Source organism: Bidens hawaiensis, unplaced genomic scaffold (genome assembly GCF_021521415.1).
Source record: "Bidens hawaiensis isolate Kalapana, Puna unplaced genomic scaffold, B.hawaiensis_p1.1 tig00011225_1, whole genome shotgun sequence".
NCBI lineage: Eukaryota > Viridiplantae > Streptophyta > Magnoliopsida > Asterales > Asteraceae > Bidens > Bidens hawaiensis.
In genome coordinates this window covers 232,809-248,172 of record NW_027491871.1, presented here as the reverse complement: position 1 = coordinate 248,172, position 15,364 = coordinate 232,809, and positions in this window count along the sequence as shown.

Here is a 15,364-nt window from a genome sequence, read left to right as displayed (position 1 = left end):
TGGATTCAATATTGGTTGTTTGGATTGTGTGGTGGTTGAATTATGTTATTAACGTGAATTGATATGGAATTGAATTAAGTTTGTGTGTTACGGAAACAGAGGAATCTCTTTATGGTTATTTTGGATTTCGGACTGAGCTTGGACTGAAATTGTTGGTTTGGATGTGTTTGGTTTTGTCCATGGGACTGATACGAGTAGTTTGAGCTATTACGCATGTTGATTAAGATTTGGACGGTTAATCCATTGTTTTGTGATTATCCGGATTATTATTTGAATCTCGAAAATTTCCAGATCTGGATACTTGTTTTTGAATATTTGAGAATTCATGGTGTTATTCGTTATGGATTAATTAATCATTCGTTACATGGTTAATAGTCATTTGCTATAAGATTGTAACTGATTTTTGCCACGTGTTAAGTTTGTTACAACGGAATAACAACCTCATTCGTTACTGTAGTTGATTCGCTATAAGTTATTCGTGATATTCATTCGTAAATTGAAACCCATTCGTCATCACTCATTCGCTATCCAGTGATCTGCATTCGTCACAAAAGCTCAGTCGTGCCAAAGTCATTCGCTACATATACATCATACCATCTGTTATCTTATTTGGTGCCAAAGTTGTGACATTCGTCATTTTCCGATTCGATTCGTTTTTGCCTCCGTATTGTAAAACGACCCGATTCGTATCCCGAACCCTTCAATATTATTAAAATTATATATTTTATGTTTCATAATCATCTTAGGCTTTTCGGATTGCGCAAACACTTTTACAGCTCTTAAAATGCTCCTATAACGCTCAAAACACCTCGAAACGAACTACAGGGACCAAATCTGCCAAACAATCAAAGCTGAAGACCAACCCTACCCCTAGGGGCGCTGCGCTGTGCTGCCACCAAGGGGCAGGGGGTCGTGCGGCGCCTAGCCACACCTGCAGTCACAATTTCGTTTTTCCTTGTTTTATGCATTGTTTGACCTTTTTTTAACATACCCAATTGTATGTAAACTCTTAAAATAATCATTATACCCAAACCCTTATTCTTTCCCTATATAAACAATACCATTCTATCTTCTTTTGGTTCCTTATTCTCCAAAAAACTCTCTCAATCTAAGATCCAAGTATCCTTTCTTCAAGTTCTTAATTCATCTTCCACATTAATGCTAACCTTGTTTATAACTAATTCTTGCTAATTAAAGATTGTTATTACAACATATATATATATATATATATATAATATTTACCCCTTGTTTCCTTCGGCTTCACTTCTCCGGTCATTGTCGGTTGAGGTGAAATGCTTATAAGGCAAGGCTACATAGAGGATTATTGTAATTCTTGACTAACTTTCTAACTTGTTTAATGTTTACTAATGTTGTTTAGTTTTTGTTTATTTTAGTTTTTCAACTCATTTTTGTAAGTTCTATGGTATTGGATATGTGGTCACCATTTTCGGTTTCATTCCGAGTCAAGAGCCGAACCAAAACCAAACTCTTGTTTAAATGCTTTATATTTAAAATGATTTACTAATATGTTACAAGTAAGATTTGTGTATTATAATTTCTAAGTTCATTTTAATAAGGTCTATGGTATTGGGTATGTGGCAACTATCCTCGGTCTTATACCGAGTAAGGACCGAACTACCGAACTAAACCGGGTCCATCCGCTTATGACACACTAGATGTGTTTTGGGTCACCGAATCTCATTTTTCTTTAAAACTATATTATGAAACTAATTATAATTGTTTTCTCAAAATACTTGGTATGTCGGATCCAACTTGATCTTATAACAAGTTCGGACCGACAAAGCCAAACACTCATTTAACGGACGTAGAGGTTCTTCCTAATAGAATTACATGCTTGGTTAAGTTTCTTTTAATTTTTATTGAGTTATCTCATGACATGTATCACTTTGGAAATGCTGTGTTCGGGTTTGCAATTTATCTAGACCCGAACCGACTAAACTGAACACTCGTAAAAATCTCGTTTTAGTATCTATTTAATAAAAGGGTCTTGTAATATTGCATTTATACCCACATAGTTACTTAACATAGGTTAAGTAAAACTAATGAACAGAATACCGAGACTTGATTTTGTGTAAACATACTTTTAAAAAACCGTTACTTTAATTCTCAAGTATTTACATTTTAAACCTCAAACTTGATTAATTATTTAACTTTTCATTTTATTTTACTTTAAAGTCTTTCAAGACCATCTTCTAAACCAAAACGCTTTTAACCTAGATATCACTCGTTGAACTTATTATCCTGGTGTATCACAAACAAACCTTCAAGTTATTTATTTCACGTGAGTAATCACACTTTTTACGCTTTTATACTTTTGGGGGTGGCATGCATACCATATTCAAACTTACTTGTTTTATGATTTCATTATCAAATCCACAATTCAACATTATGTGTTTGTACAAATACTTGCTCGATCGTTGTTTATGCCTCAATTTGATTATCTACATGATCATACGCCCCCTAACTACTTAGCCTTGTGCAAGTAGCGTAGGGCATCATTATCCGAGTATGTTGGTTGTTATTAAATAGAAAGAAGCCACAGTTATTTACTTTACATTTACTGGCTGTTGCATTATTCTATTTGCACATGTGAATTGTGATTTTTGCGTCGTTATATACATACGTCAAAACTAGTGTATTGCTCACCAACATTCATGTTGATCAAATCTATTTTTATGCATGCTACAGGTTTACTATTTGATTGGTTGTGAAGATTGAAGACTCATCACTTAGATCATACCTTTAGGATACTTTAACGAATGTGGTGTTGACGTAATTGTTTGTATTATGTTGTGAACAAGTTGTATTTGTTGTTATTGAATGAAATAAACAAGTTGAGTAAATATTGTCACTTTAATAGTTTCATCGCGTTTCTTGAGCAATCCGTTGCACCCCGGCATGTTCCGCCGCCTTTGATCGGGGTGTGACAGATTGGTATTAGAGGCATGACTATAAGATAGGCGGTTAGACGTAACGGTTTAGTATAGTTTTTGCTTTAGGGTCCTTATACGTGTTGCCCTACTTGATTTTTCATTGCGCTTATTTACATATCTACTTGTGTACTTTATTTAATCTCATATATACATATACACAAACACTCAAAACATTCTAAGATATCCTTACCTTACTTTTATTTAATTTTATATACACACGTACACACACTCTCATAATAATCTAAGGTATCCTTACCTTACCTCAAAAAAATTTAGTTTTTATTGTGTTTTATGGATCACGAGCTTAACTTGGTTCCCGTTGTTTATAATCTCCTTAAAAATTGTCTCATATGAGACAACCACTTTAAGTTGTCGAATGCAAGCGTTCCGGCTGTCTCCTTATATTTTGATGTTAAAACATAAAAGCCACGGTGATACGTGGACTAGTGTTTTTTTAACATCTCGTTGTATATAAATTTTATTGGTTGTTATTATCGTGATTTGATTCGCAAACATGAAAGACGCGGTGATACATGAACAAGTTCGACTCCACGTTTTATCTCTTTTTTATTTAATATTTATCGTCGAGACGTCAAGTCATGGTCGTTCATGCACGATTTTTCCGCCTTTAAATCTTAAGACATTATTTACAAATTTCAAGGATTTAAACAATTTCTCCTTTTATTTTGTCATTAATTCTCATCACAAGTTCTCATTTATAAATTTTATCTTTCATTGTGAATAAATCTTTTATATCTTGATTTTACATGGTAAAGTTTCTACACAAATTTTCTCATTTGATTTCACACCACTATTTTCATTACAAGATTTCGTCTATTGTGATTTTTCTTCAACTTAAGTTAATATATTTCGAATTACTCCTAATGACTTTCAATATGCCATGTTTGTTCATTAAGACTTTTTATAAACAAATTTTTATCACATAAATTTCATCATATTAAAAAGGTTTTATGATAAATTTTACCTTGATTTTTCAAGTAAATTCCCATTATATAAATTTTAAATTGTTTTTAAAGTCCTCATACAAGATTTCATAAAAAAATTATTTTTTATAAGAATCCCATTTAATTTGAACTATCATTTCACAATATTGATTATCTAACATTTATCACGACATTTTAATTACATTATATAATAATACACATAGTAGAACTTTCATTACCCAAATTTATTCTTATAATAACTTTCATTATGAAATTTTTGGTTCATTATAAATTTTAACAAGTAAAATTTGCATTATATGATTCAACTCGTTTTAAAGTTCTTATGATAGTTTTGTCTTGAAATTTTCAAGAAATTTACAAACTTATAGCTTGTAATTGTCTTTAAATCCTCATGCAAAACCTCATAGAAATTGTATTTGTTTAAGACAAAAGTCGTTTATTTCAATTTCTCGATTAACAATGCCGGTCATTTTTAACTTACCATGATATTTTCGTTACACGATATTAAATAACGTACTTGGTAAAAATTTTCATTACACAAATTTTTATTCCTAAAACAACTTTCATCATTCATTATGATACCTCATAACAAATTTCAACATTCAGTTCACTTATTTTAATTTTCTCATAAGCAAAAAATATTACTTTGATCCTTATAAAAAATTATTTTGCTTCCTCATGGCAATCGGCTCTTATTTTTACAATAAACATCAAAATACAAACCTTATTATCTTTGTTTCCCATGATATTTTCCACTACTTAATTTTAAGCCTTTCGAGAACGATTTACGTTACGCGGATTGGTTTGTTTAAAATTTCCTCGTAAGTTATTTTACAACTTAAGCCGACCTGGCGTATCGTAACGACTCCCGTTTTAATGGAAAATATTTAACCAAGAAATTGTGTGACATACAAACTTGAATCTCTATATATTTTTTATAAAAACTTTACATTTCAAACATTTGTAGGAACCTTCTAAATAACTTTCTCTAACTATTAAAAAAACCTTTTTACGAACATGAGTTTGTTAAAACGCTAACAATCCGTGGTGGTTCACGAAAGTCCCGTTTTCACGCAAAAATATTAACTTGTAATTTTATTATCATTAGTTTCATGAATGTTCCAATCTTTATTTATAAATTATGATATTTTCAATTTAAAATTTTTTATTAGTCAAAATTTCCCTAAACGCAACCACAAGTTTCCCAACACCCGTATTCCATCTCAAACTACCACCTTAAATCAAACCATCATTCCACTTCAAAAGTTTTCTCACACAATCAAATCTTTCCTCAAGATGAACGAAATCTAACATACCAAAGTTATACCCTCACCAACTCAAACCCCATGCAAATACAATGTGTACAAAATCAACCCAACAAAAAGCCCTAAATACCGACACTTTTACGCCATGAAAACCTATCAAACTCACTATCCTGATACTCCTAAGACACCGACAAACACAACACAAATGACTTGATTATATACAAACCAAAGTTTACCAAATATGACTAAATCCTTCGACTCATGCTAAGTCAAATCACAAACCATGTCGCCACACAGTTTCCATAGAGTTTGATACCAAAATAGTAACCCAAACACACCTTGCATAATATATGTATAAACCAAATCTCAACCCAAACTAGTCAAGGTCAACTTATCCAACCCATCAACTTAACTCGAACTCAAATAAGCAAATCTCATCCAAATAGCCCAACCACTACTCACACAAGTCATCCAAGCCTAACCCACTCAAAACAACCTAACCCAACAAACCCCATCAATCCAACTCAAGAAAACCCAACTACGCAAGACACCCGAAAACACACTCACTCTTCACCAAATTTCCAAACCATTCACCATTCGAAGCCTAACATCTCTCCATACACACGCAAGCTTCATTTTGTCCTTAAATTGTTTTTATATAAATATATACAACTAGTGTATTTAAAAAAATCTCATGTGCTCAAATTTTCATTCTTTCAAATTATAAACTCTCTCAAGAATAACGATTTACGTATTATGCTCATATTTTATAAATCATCTTTGTAGAATATAATATTATCATGACAACAAATTTCTATTATTAGGATTTGTTTTCAAAGATTATTAAACAGTTATGTACGTGTTTTCAAGATTATAAATATTGTCACCTAAGGTGATAATATCATAATAACATTATAAATGCCCATTTTGAATGTTAAATTCGAGATTTATTCAATAACAAATTACAACTTTCATTATTTTGCATAAACTCGAAGATCATGGCTTTACAAATCCTTTTTGGGAAACCTTCATCAATGCTTCATACAGTAAACATTGTAACATGAATTTTGTTCGATAACGATTAATGCAGATTATTACTTCTTATTATCGCGAGCATCATTTCTTTCATGATTTATTATCATCACAACAGCTTTACATATGCTAAATTCCTTTTAACAATTTAACTTACAAGATTTTCATTTGAAAGCAATTTAAATGTTTCTCTAACTACGCGTTACCGCGATGCTTTGTTATTATATACATTTTCTTGGAAACGATAGAACGGTTTTACTTGAGACTTCATTTTTGATTTTATTTTCATATTCTCAAACAGAGAATATGATACGCGATTTACATATTTCGTCATTTCTACGAGTCTCTCGGTTATTACGATTTTCTTTTCAATTGATGAGATGTTTTGATAGTAATTTATGCACGTGCGGATTCATTTTGTGTTTTGATTATTCATGACCGAAATCAAGTTATTCAATAACAATTAGTGTACTACTTTCAAAACCTCATTTTCGCTAAAAATTTCGTTTACACTTTAAACGATATTTCATGACTATATTGTTCATGTTTGAGTATTATGCTTTCCAAGAAAAACACAAATTTTATGCATTTTTCCACATGATTTCATTTACTCAATCAACGGCCTATGTTTGGTCGTCCGCAATTTTTGGCGCTATTGGAAATCGTTACTATAATCATGATTATGTAAATGGTTTCACAATATAAGTCGTGTTCACATTTTATCACATTTCATCGATTGTTTTGTCAAGTTACTCAAATTTTTGTTTGATACATGTATACGTCACCCCAAAGAACTCACCTCATCCTCATGATATTTAATCGTATTTTCACGCAATCATATCCTCAAATACTTATAACCTCAAGTTTGTTCACATATGAAACTCATCATACGATGTTATTGTTAATGGTAACGTTGTTATCCCAACCTCATGTACTAACTTATCGGATTTCTCATTTTACACGTATTGGCTTTTCTCATTTTCACTTATTGGATTTCTCCCTACCACTTATCCGTGTCCTCATTATTTGGTTTAATGTATCGATTTTATTTAATACCTCGATTTATGTAAGGCCCAGTTACCTGTGCCCTACATTGGACGTTGGATTTACTCATAAACACAGTTCTAAATATCAGAGTTAAATAAAACTTTCGCGGAATATTAAAACTTCACCCATAATATATCACATATTCATCAAGTCTGGTCTTAACAAACATTCAAGTAGTTTAATCATCAAACCTAGTATTAAAACATCATAACATTTCCTTGAGATGCCAGTATCTTCAATTCCATGTCAAATGTCTTCTTCAAGCGAACTGCCTCAATCTACTCACCTGTGTGCATACTAAAAGTCAGCTACGCTGAGTGAGTTCTAGTTAATCACAAAACTTACTTTACATACACATGCACGTGCCCGATGGTACGCATTGCATACATAACATGTGCATCATTCTTTCGTATATGTTCATAACTAACCTTACATTATAAAGAGCATTTCGCCCTACATACCTCGGATATTATTAGGGTATGGTACCCTCCATCCTCGGATATTATTAGTGTCCGGTCTCCCTTCTTCCTCGGATATTATTAGGGTCCGGTACCCTCCATCCTCGGATATTATTAGGGTCTGGTACCCTCCATCCTCGGATATTATTTGGGTATGGTCTCCCTTTCTTCCCTACTATCATGCCATACCTTTATATATGTATAATTGTAAGTTTCATACGTACACACATCATTCATCCATCATATACAACAATCGTATCCTCAACCATCACCTGGTAGTGCATGCAATATCCGAAGATCGTTCATGCACCGACAAGCTTTCATTCACATTTAAAACATACATAAATAACGTACAAATCATACATGGCATACATTTACCATTGAGGCAAGTGTATTAACTATCACATCAAGTATGCACATAGCCCCATAAAACATAACAAGGAATGAGGCTATAAACTCACCTGAATTCGGTTACATTCACCGTTTAAGGTTATTCCTTTCTTGAGCTGTGGACGACTAACTGTATAACAATTACACGTATCAAATTAACTATCACTACCCATATCGTGTTTCTAGTTTAATTATTACCCACAACGAATGGGGGTCTGGGGGTAGCGCCCCTGGCAGCGGGGTCTAGGGGCGGCAGCCCTAGCAGGGTCCAAGGGGCAGAGCCCCTAGCTGGGGTCGAGCACATTTTCCATTAGGATATTAAGTTATTATTTAATTTGCTAACATAAAAAGTTCAAGGGCTTATTTGTAATTAAATCAATCTTTTCTAAGTCTAGGGACTGTTCTGTCAATTTATTAAACTTCCAATTCGTTACTCAGTTCTTAACGAATTGACTATCATAACGAATTGTTCTTGTAACGAATTGGACCTTATGACGAACTGGTCCTTTTAACGAATTGGACCTCATTCGTTTGGTCTGGTTAACGAATTGAACTTCATAGCGAACTGAACCCTTATAACGAACCAGTCCTCATAACGAATTGGACTTAACGAACTGGGGCTAGTTCGTCACTCTTTCACTAACGAATTGGCACATGAATTGCTTAACGAATTAGTTAGCGAATGAAGCTAGTTTCTTATTCTTCCTTAGCGAATTGGCTTAAGGAACAAATGGTTAATTCGTTACGTTCCCGTAACGAATTAGGGTTAAGTCAGAGAATGTCAGAAACATTCTCTGACATTTCGTTAACCTCGTACCGCCGCCTTTCTGGTGCCGTCGTCGCCGGAAAACCGCGATTTCGCCAGAAAAACGAGATCTCACTCCTTTTCCACCGTTTTTTGTCCCGTTCGATCCAGATCTGAGCTAGGGTGACCCCTAAGCTCATCTTTGGTTCGGTTTATACCCGATTCCACCCGGATCTCATGACTTTAACGGTTTAAGGATGTTGGCTCATCGTTTCAGAACTAAATCTAGCGGGTTTGGATCCATACAATATCATACTATCATTACCTTGGGTCAGGATCGGTTTTCCTTCTTGGTTCGGCTAGAGAAACTAGAGAGAGAGCTTAAGTGTGTGTTTTGGGTGGTCTATGGAATATGTGTAAAATGAATGGATTAAGGGTTAATTATTGTTTATATATGATGGGTCATGTGCTTAAGCTCATGGTCTTTATCTCTTTCCTTTTACCCAAGTCCATAACTCACATCTATTTACCCAACACAATCCCAACTCATAATAACCCATATTTTATTTATTAACCGAAACGAGAAAACGGTATGTTACAATTTATAGACTTTGACATTTATCTTGATGACTTTTGACTTCAAATCTCATTTCATGTTGTTTACCCTAATTTTTTTTATTATTCAATCGTCTTTACTTTCTAAACCGAATTATTATTTTCACCTTGGTTTATATCTTAAGATTCTAGTTGTTTCAATTATTTATCCTATTTTTCCTACTTATGTAAAAGCCAACCTTAGAAATTTTCAACCGCTGGTATTTGTTTGTCAATATTGGTAACATTTAACAGATTTTATTTACGTTTCTAATATTTAAGATTTCAAAATAAATATGCCTCTTAAACCACACAACGGAATGAGCCATGTGGACCATACGACGATCTAAATAATTATGGGTGCACACTTAATTATCAAAATTATCGTATGGAAGCCATAATAGGTACGCTTGTGTGCGATAACTCAAACCCGAGAATGATAGCAGAAAAACGGTAGAAATGCAATATGATAATGGCATGGTAGATATGCCGCTGGTACATCCTATATATAAGTGCCTTTATTATATTTCTCATTTGTAGCGTTTTTCGAGTCATGTAAGGGTTTAACGTTATTCTTTTTGCTCAAAATGTTTCTTACAAATGCTATACTAAAAACGTTATTCGTTAGTAATTACATCTTTTCCTTAAGTTTATTTTAATTTCGGGACGAAATTTTCAAAAGTAGGGAAGACTGTAACATTCGTCATTTTCCGATTTGATTCGTTTTTGCCTTCGTATTGTAAACCGACCCGATTCGTATCCTGAACCCTTTGATAATATTAAAATGATAGATTTTATGTTTCATAATCATCTCACGCTTGTCGGATCGCGAAAACACCTTTTACAGCTCTTAAAATGCTCCTATAACGCTCAAAACACCTCGAAACAGACTGCAGGGACCAAATCTGCCAAACAATCAAATTTGGAGACAAATCCCACCCCTAGAAGCAGGGGGTTGCGCGGCGTCTAGCCACACCTGCAGTCACAATTTTCTTTTTCCTTGTTGTTTTGTGCATTGTTTGAAATTTTCTTAACATACCCAATTGTATGTAAACTCTTAAAAGAATCATTATACCCAAACCCTTCCTATATAAAAAAAGACCATTCCATCTTCTTTTGGTTGCTCCTTCTTCTCCAAAAACTCTCTTAATCTAAGATCCAAGTATCCTTTCTTCAAGTTCTTAATTCATCTTCCACATTAATTCTAACCTTGTTTATAACTAATTCCTGTTAATTAAAGATTTTTATTACAAAATATATATAATATTTACCCCTTGTTTCCTTCGTCTTTCACTTCTCCGGTCACGGTCGGTTGAGCTGAAATGCTTATAAGACAAGGCTACATGGAGGATTATTGCAATCCTTGACTAACTTTCTAACTTGTTTAATGTTTACTAATCTTGTTTAGTTTTTGTTTATTTTAGTTTGTAAACTCATTTTTGTAAGGTCCATGTTATTGGGTATGTGGCCACCATTTTCGGTTTTATTCCGAGTCAAGAGCTGAACCAAAACCGAACTCTTGTTTAAATTCTTTATATTTAAAATGATTTACTAATATGTTACAAGTAAGATTTGTGTATTATAATTTCTAAGTTCACTTTAATAAGTTCTATGGTATTCGGTATGTGGCAACCATCCTAGGTCTTTTACCGAGTCAAGGACCGAACCAAGACCGAACTAAACCGGGTTCATCCGCTTAAGACACACTAGATGTGTTTTGGGTCACCTAATCTCATTTTTCTTTAAAACTATATTATGAAACTAATTTTAATTGTTTTCTCAAAATACTTGGTATGTCGGATCCAACTTGATCTTATAACAAGTTTGGACCGACAAAGCCAAACACTCGCTTAACGGACGTAGTGGTTCTTCCTAATAGAACTACACGCTTGGTTAAGTTTCTTTTAAATTTTATTGAGTTATCTCATGACATATATCGCTTTGGAAATGTCGGTTTCGGGTTTGACAATTTATCAAGACCCGAACCGACTAAACCGAACACTCGTAAAAATCTCGTTTTAGTATCTATTTAACAAAGGGTCTTGAAATATTACATTTATACCCACATAGTTACTTAACATAGGTTAAGTAAAACTAATGAATAGAATACCGAGACTTGATTTTGAGTAAACTTACTTTTCAAAAACCGTTACTTTAATTTCTCAAGTATTTATATTTTAATCCTTAAACTTTAATTAATTATTTAACTTGTCATTTTATTTTACTTTAAAGTCTTTTGAGACCATACTATAAACCAAAACCCTTTTAACCTAGACCTCACTCGTTGAACTTATTATCCCGGTGTATCACAAACAACCCTTCAAGTTATTTATTTCACGTGAGTAATCACACTCCCTCTTTTTACGCTTTTATACTTTTGGGGTGGCACACATACCATATTTAAACTTACTTGTTTATGATTTCATTATAAAATCCATAAATTAACATTATGTGTTTGTACGAATACTTGCTCGATCTTTGTTTATGCCTCAATTTGATTATGTGCACGATTATTTATTTTTATGTTGTTGTTGGAACGCAATAAGTATGATCATACGCACCCCTAACTACTTAGCCTTGTGCAAGTAGCATAGGGCATCATTATCCGAGTATGTTGGTTGTTACCAATTAGAATTGATCCTCATTCTCCGAGTATTTTGGTTATTACCAAATAGAAAGGAGCCACAGTTATTTACTTTACATTTACAATGGTTGTTGCATTATTCTATTTGCACATGTGAATTGTGATTTTTGCCTCGTTATATACATACATCAAAAGTAGTGTATTGCTTACCAACATTCGTGTTGATCAAATCTATTTTTATGCATGCTACAGGTTTACTATTTGATTGCTTGTGAAGATTGAAGACTCATCACTTAGATCATACCTTTATAATACTTTAACGAATGTGGTGTTGACGTAATTGTTTGTATTTTATTGTGAACAAGTTGTATTTGTGATTACTGAATAAAATACACCAGTTGAGTAAATATTGTCACTTTAATAGTGTCATCGCGTTCTTGAGCAATTCGTTGCACCCCGGCATGTTCCGCCACCTTTGGTCGGGGTGTGACAAAAGTTATTCGTTACTGTAGCTGATTTACCACATTCATCAGCCATTTGCTAAGCTATTCGAGTGTTGACTCGTCATCTTTGACTCTTCATTCGTGATAGCTATCAGTTATCCTCATTCGTTAAGATTAAGAACCATTTGTCATTTCATTCGTCACTTGATTCTTCTCTCATTCGTTACCTTATTCAATCATTTACCACTGTTCACCATTCGTTACACTATCATTATTCGTCATGCTCATTCGTTACTAATATTTTCATTTTAAACCTCTAAGTATCAAGCTTGGATATTTTTAAAATTAAACCTTTATTTTAACCTACTTTTTTAAATGGCTGGTTATTACGCACTGGCTTCTCAAAATGTGTTGATGCAACAAATGTTACATCTTGATGTTGAGATTGGATCTCATTCAAAATGTCATCGTTTAATGAAATTTAACGATTTTGCTAAATGGGAACTACGATTTAGAGCACATCTAGGGTCTGTACACCCTGATTGTTCAAGATGCATTGATGATGTGTACAGTACACTGTGCTTATGGTTGGTAGTGCAACTATTGGATTTACACCAAAGGCTTTTTCTCAATATTCTCAAGAAGAAAAGAAAGCTCTAGAGATTGAAGCAAAGGCATATTTCACGTTAACAATGGCATTACCTGACAATAATTTCTATCAAGTGGAAGTATTAGAATTTGTGCATCTTTGTTTCAGCACATTGAAATGAGAAGTATGGGTGATACTGAAGAAAGTAAAAAGGTGATGTTAAAGTTTTAGTTTCGAAATTTTAACTTGTTAAAAGGTGAGACTATCGAGGAAATGCTTACAAGATTCAATCATCTTATAGCTGAGATGAATAAGTTAAAAATGGAACCTACTGAGGTTGATAAGATTGACACTGAGAAGAATGCTATTCCAAGTTCTTACTCAATGTTTCTCATGGTACTTAAAGAAAATAGTTTCTTTAAAATGAAGATCTTACTGCAATGGAATTTATGTAGAAGATTAAAGATAGAGAGTATGACTTGAAATGTCAGAAGTCATCAAAAGAAACTCACGCGACGTTATATGGAGGGTGTTTGCCTTTGAGTAGTACTACTGCTCCAATTAATGCATTTCTTACTTAAACTTCACAAGAGGGATCATCTTCCTATAGTGATCCGAATGTATGTTTCATGGCTTCCAGGTTTAATGACATCCCTAGTGGATCAACTACAAATGTTATCACTGCATCACCTAATGTAAACATGAAGGAGGCTAAACAGAATTTTGCTTTCCTTAGTGCTTTCATGACATCATATGAAAACTTGGTGGGAAGTAAGATTGCTACAAGTGATTTGACTTATGAATATTATGATCAAATTGATCTTGATGATTTAGAGTTAATGGATCTCAAGTGGAACATGGATAAGATAGTACAAAAAGTGAAGAAGTTTATGCAACGGACTGAAAAAGATTTACCATCATTGAACAAACGGGTTGGTTTTGACAAATTGAAGGTCAAATGTTACAATTGCCAAGAGTTTGGTCACTTTGCTAAGGAATGTGATAAGCCAAAGAAGGAATACAATGGTCCTCGTTCTCAAGACAGAAGTTCAGGAAAGACTTTTACTGAGTTGAAAGATAAACCCTCTGGGGGAGAATCTTCAAAGGCTACAGGATCACAAGCTTTACTCACAATTGAAGGGATAGATTGGAATCAATGACTGTTGGGAAATGGAGGTCAAGCTAATCTGGAAATGTTTGAGCACACTGAAAATTTTCAAGATGCAAGTGGAGTGGGATTGACTTCTGAAAGTGAAGTTGACACTGAATCAGATTCCGATGTTTCTTGCAAAATGGAACCAACTACCTTCGCTTACATGGCAAAAATTGACGAGGTCAGTTCTTCATCTGCTTCTGTTAAATTATCAGAAAATGAGTCTTGTTCTAATTGGGAAACATTTAAGTCAAAAATTGATTTAACTAATGTTCAAATTGATTCACTGCTTAAAGAACTTGCTTCGATCAAGGATACATATAGACAATCACTAGACACACAAAAGAAATATATTGTCTATAGGTTATCATGATCTGAAAGCAGAACTTTCAGTGAAAATGACCATTAATGAAAAACAATTTCAAGAAATTCTCATACAAAGATCTAAAGTAACTGAGCTTGAAAAGGAGGTACTACAGTTGAAAAGAAAGTTAGGCAACTTTAGAAATTCATCCTTTCTGTTGAATGAAATTATTGAAGTATCTGGTAAACAAAAGGGTTATAAAAATGGTTTAGGTTTTGTTGAGATTCCTCCACCATTTCATGATGACTATTCCGAAAATCCATTTGTGAGAAAGGAAGAAGTTGTTATTGAACCAGTCATTCATGTGGAGAAACCAAAACAAAATAACAAAGAAAAATCTTCAACTCACGAACCACATATTCAGAGTAACAAAGTCTTTGTTGAGAAAGTCATTATTGAGGATGTAGTTGAACTAGAAATTGTACACAACGAGTCGAATATTCCATGTTCAAACCACATTTTGTGTGAACCTCATGAATATGAAAAAGCTATGTACGGTTCAAGTGCATCTAAAATAAAAGAGACTAAGACATCTAAGGTTTAGGCAAAGAAATCAGAAAAACCAAAAATTTCTGATGCTGATTTGACGCGCTTCATCAACTCAGTTCCTTGTAATGAAAACACTGGTCGTGTGTTTAAGTTAAAAGGTCTTAGGAAGGTGTTCACTGATTAAGACATTCCAATTAATTTGATCAAACCAGAATTGATCGAGAGTGTCTTTAAAAACGAAACTTTAAAAATACAAGATCTTGAGCATGCTTTTGCTAAATCTAAGGTATCA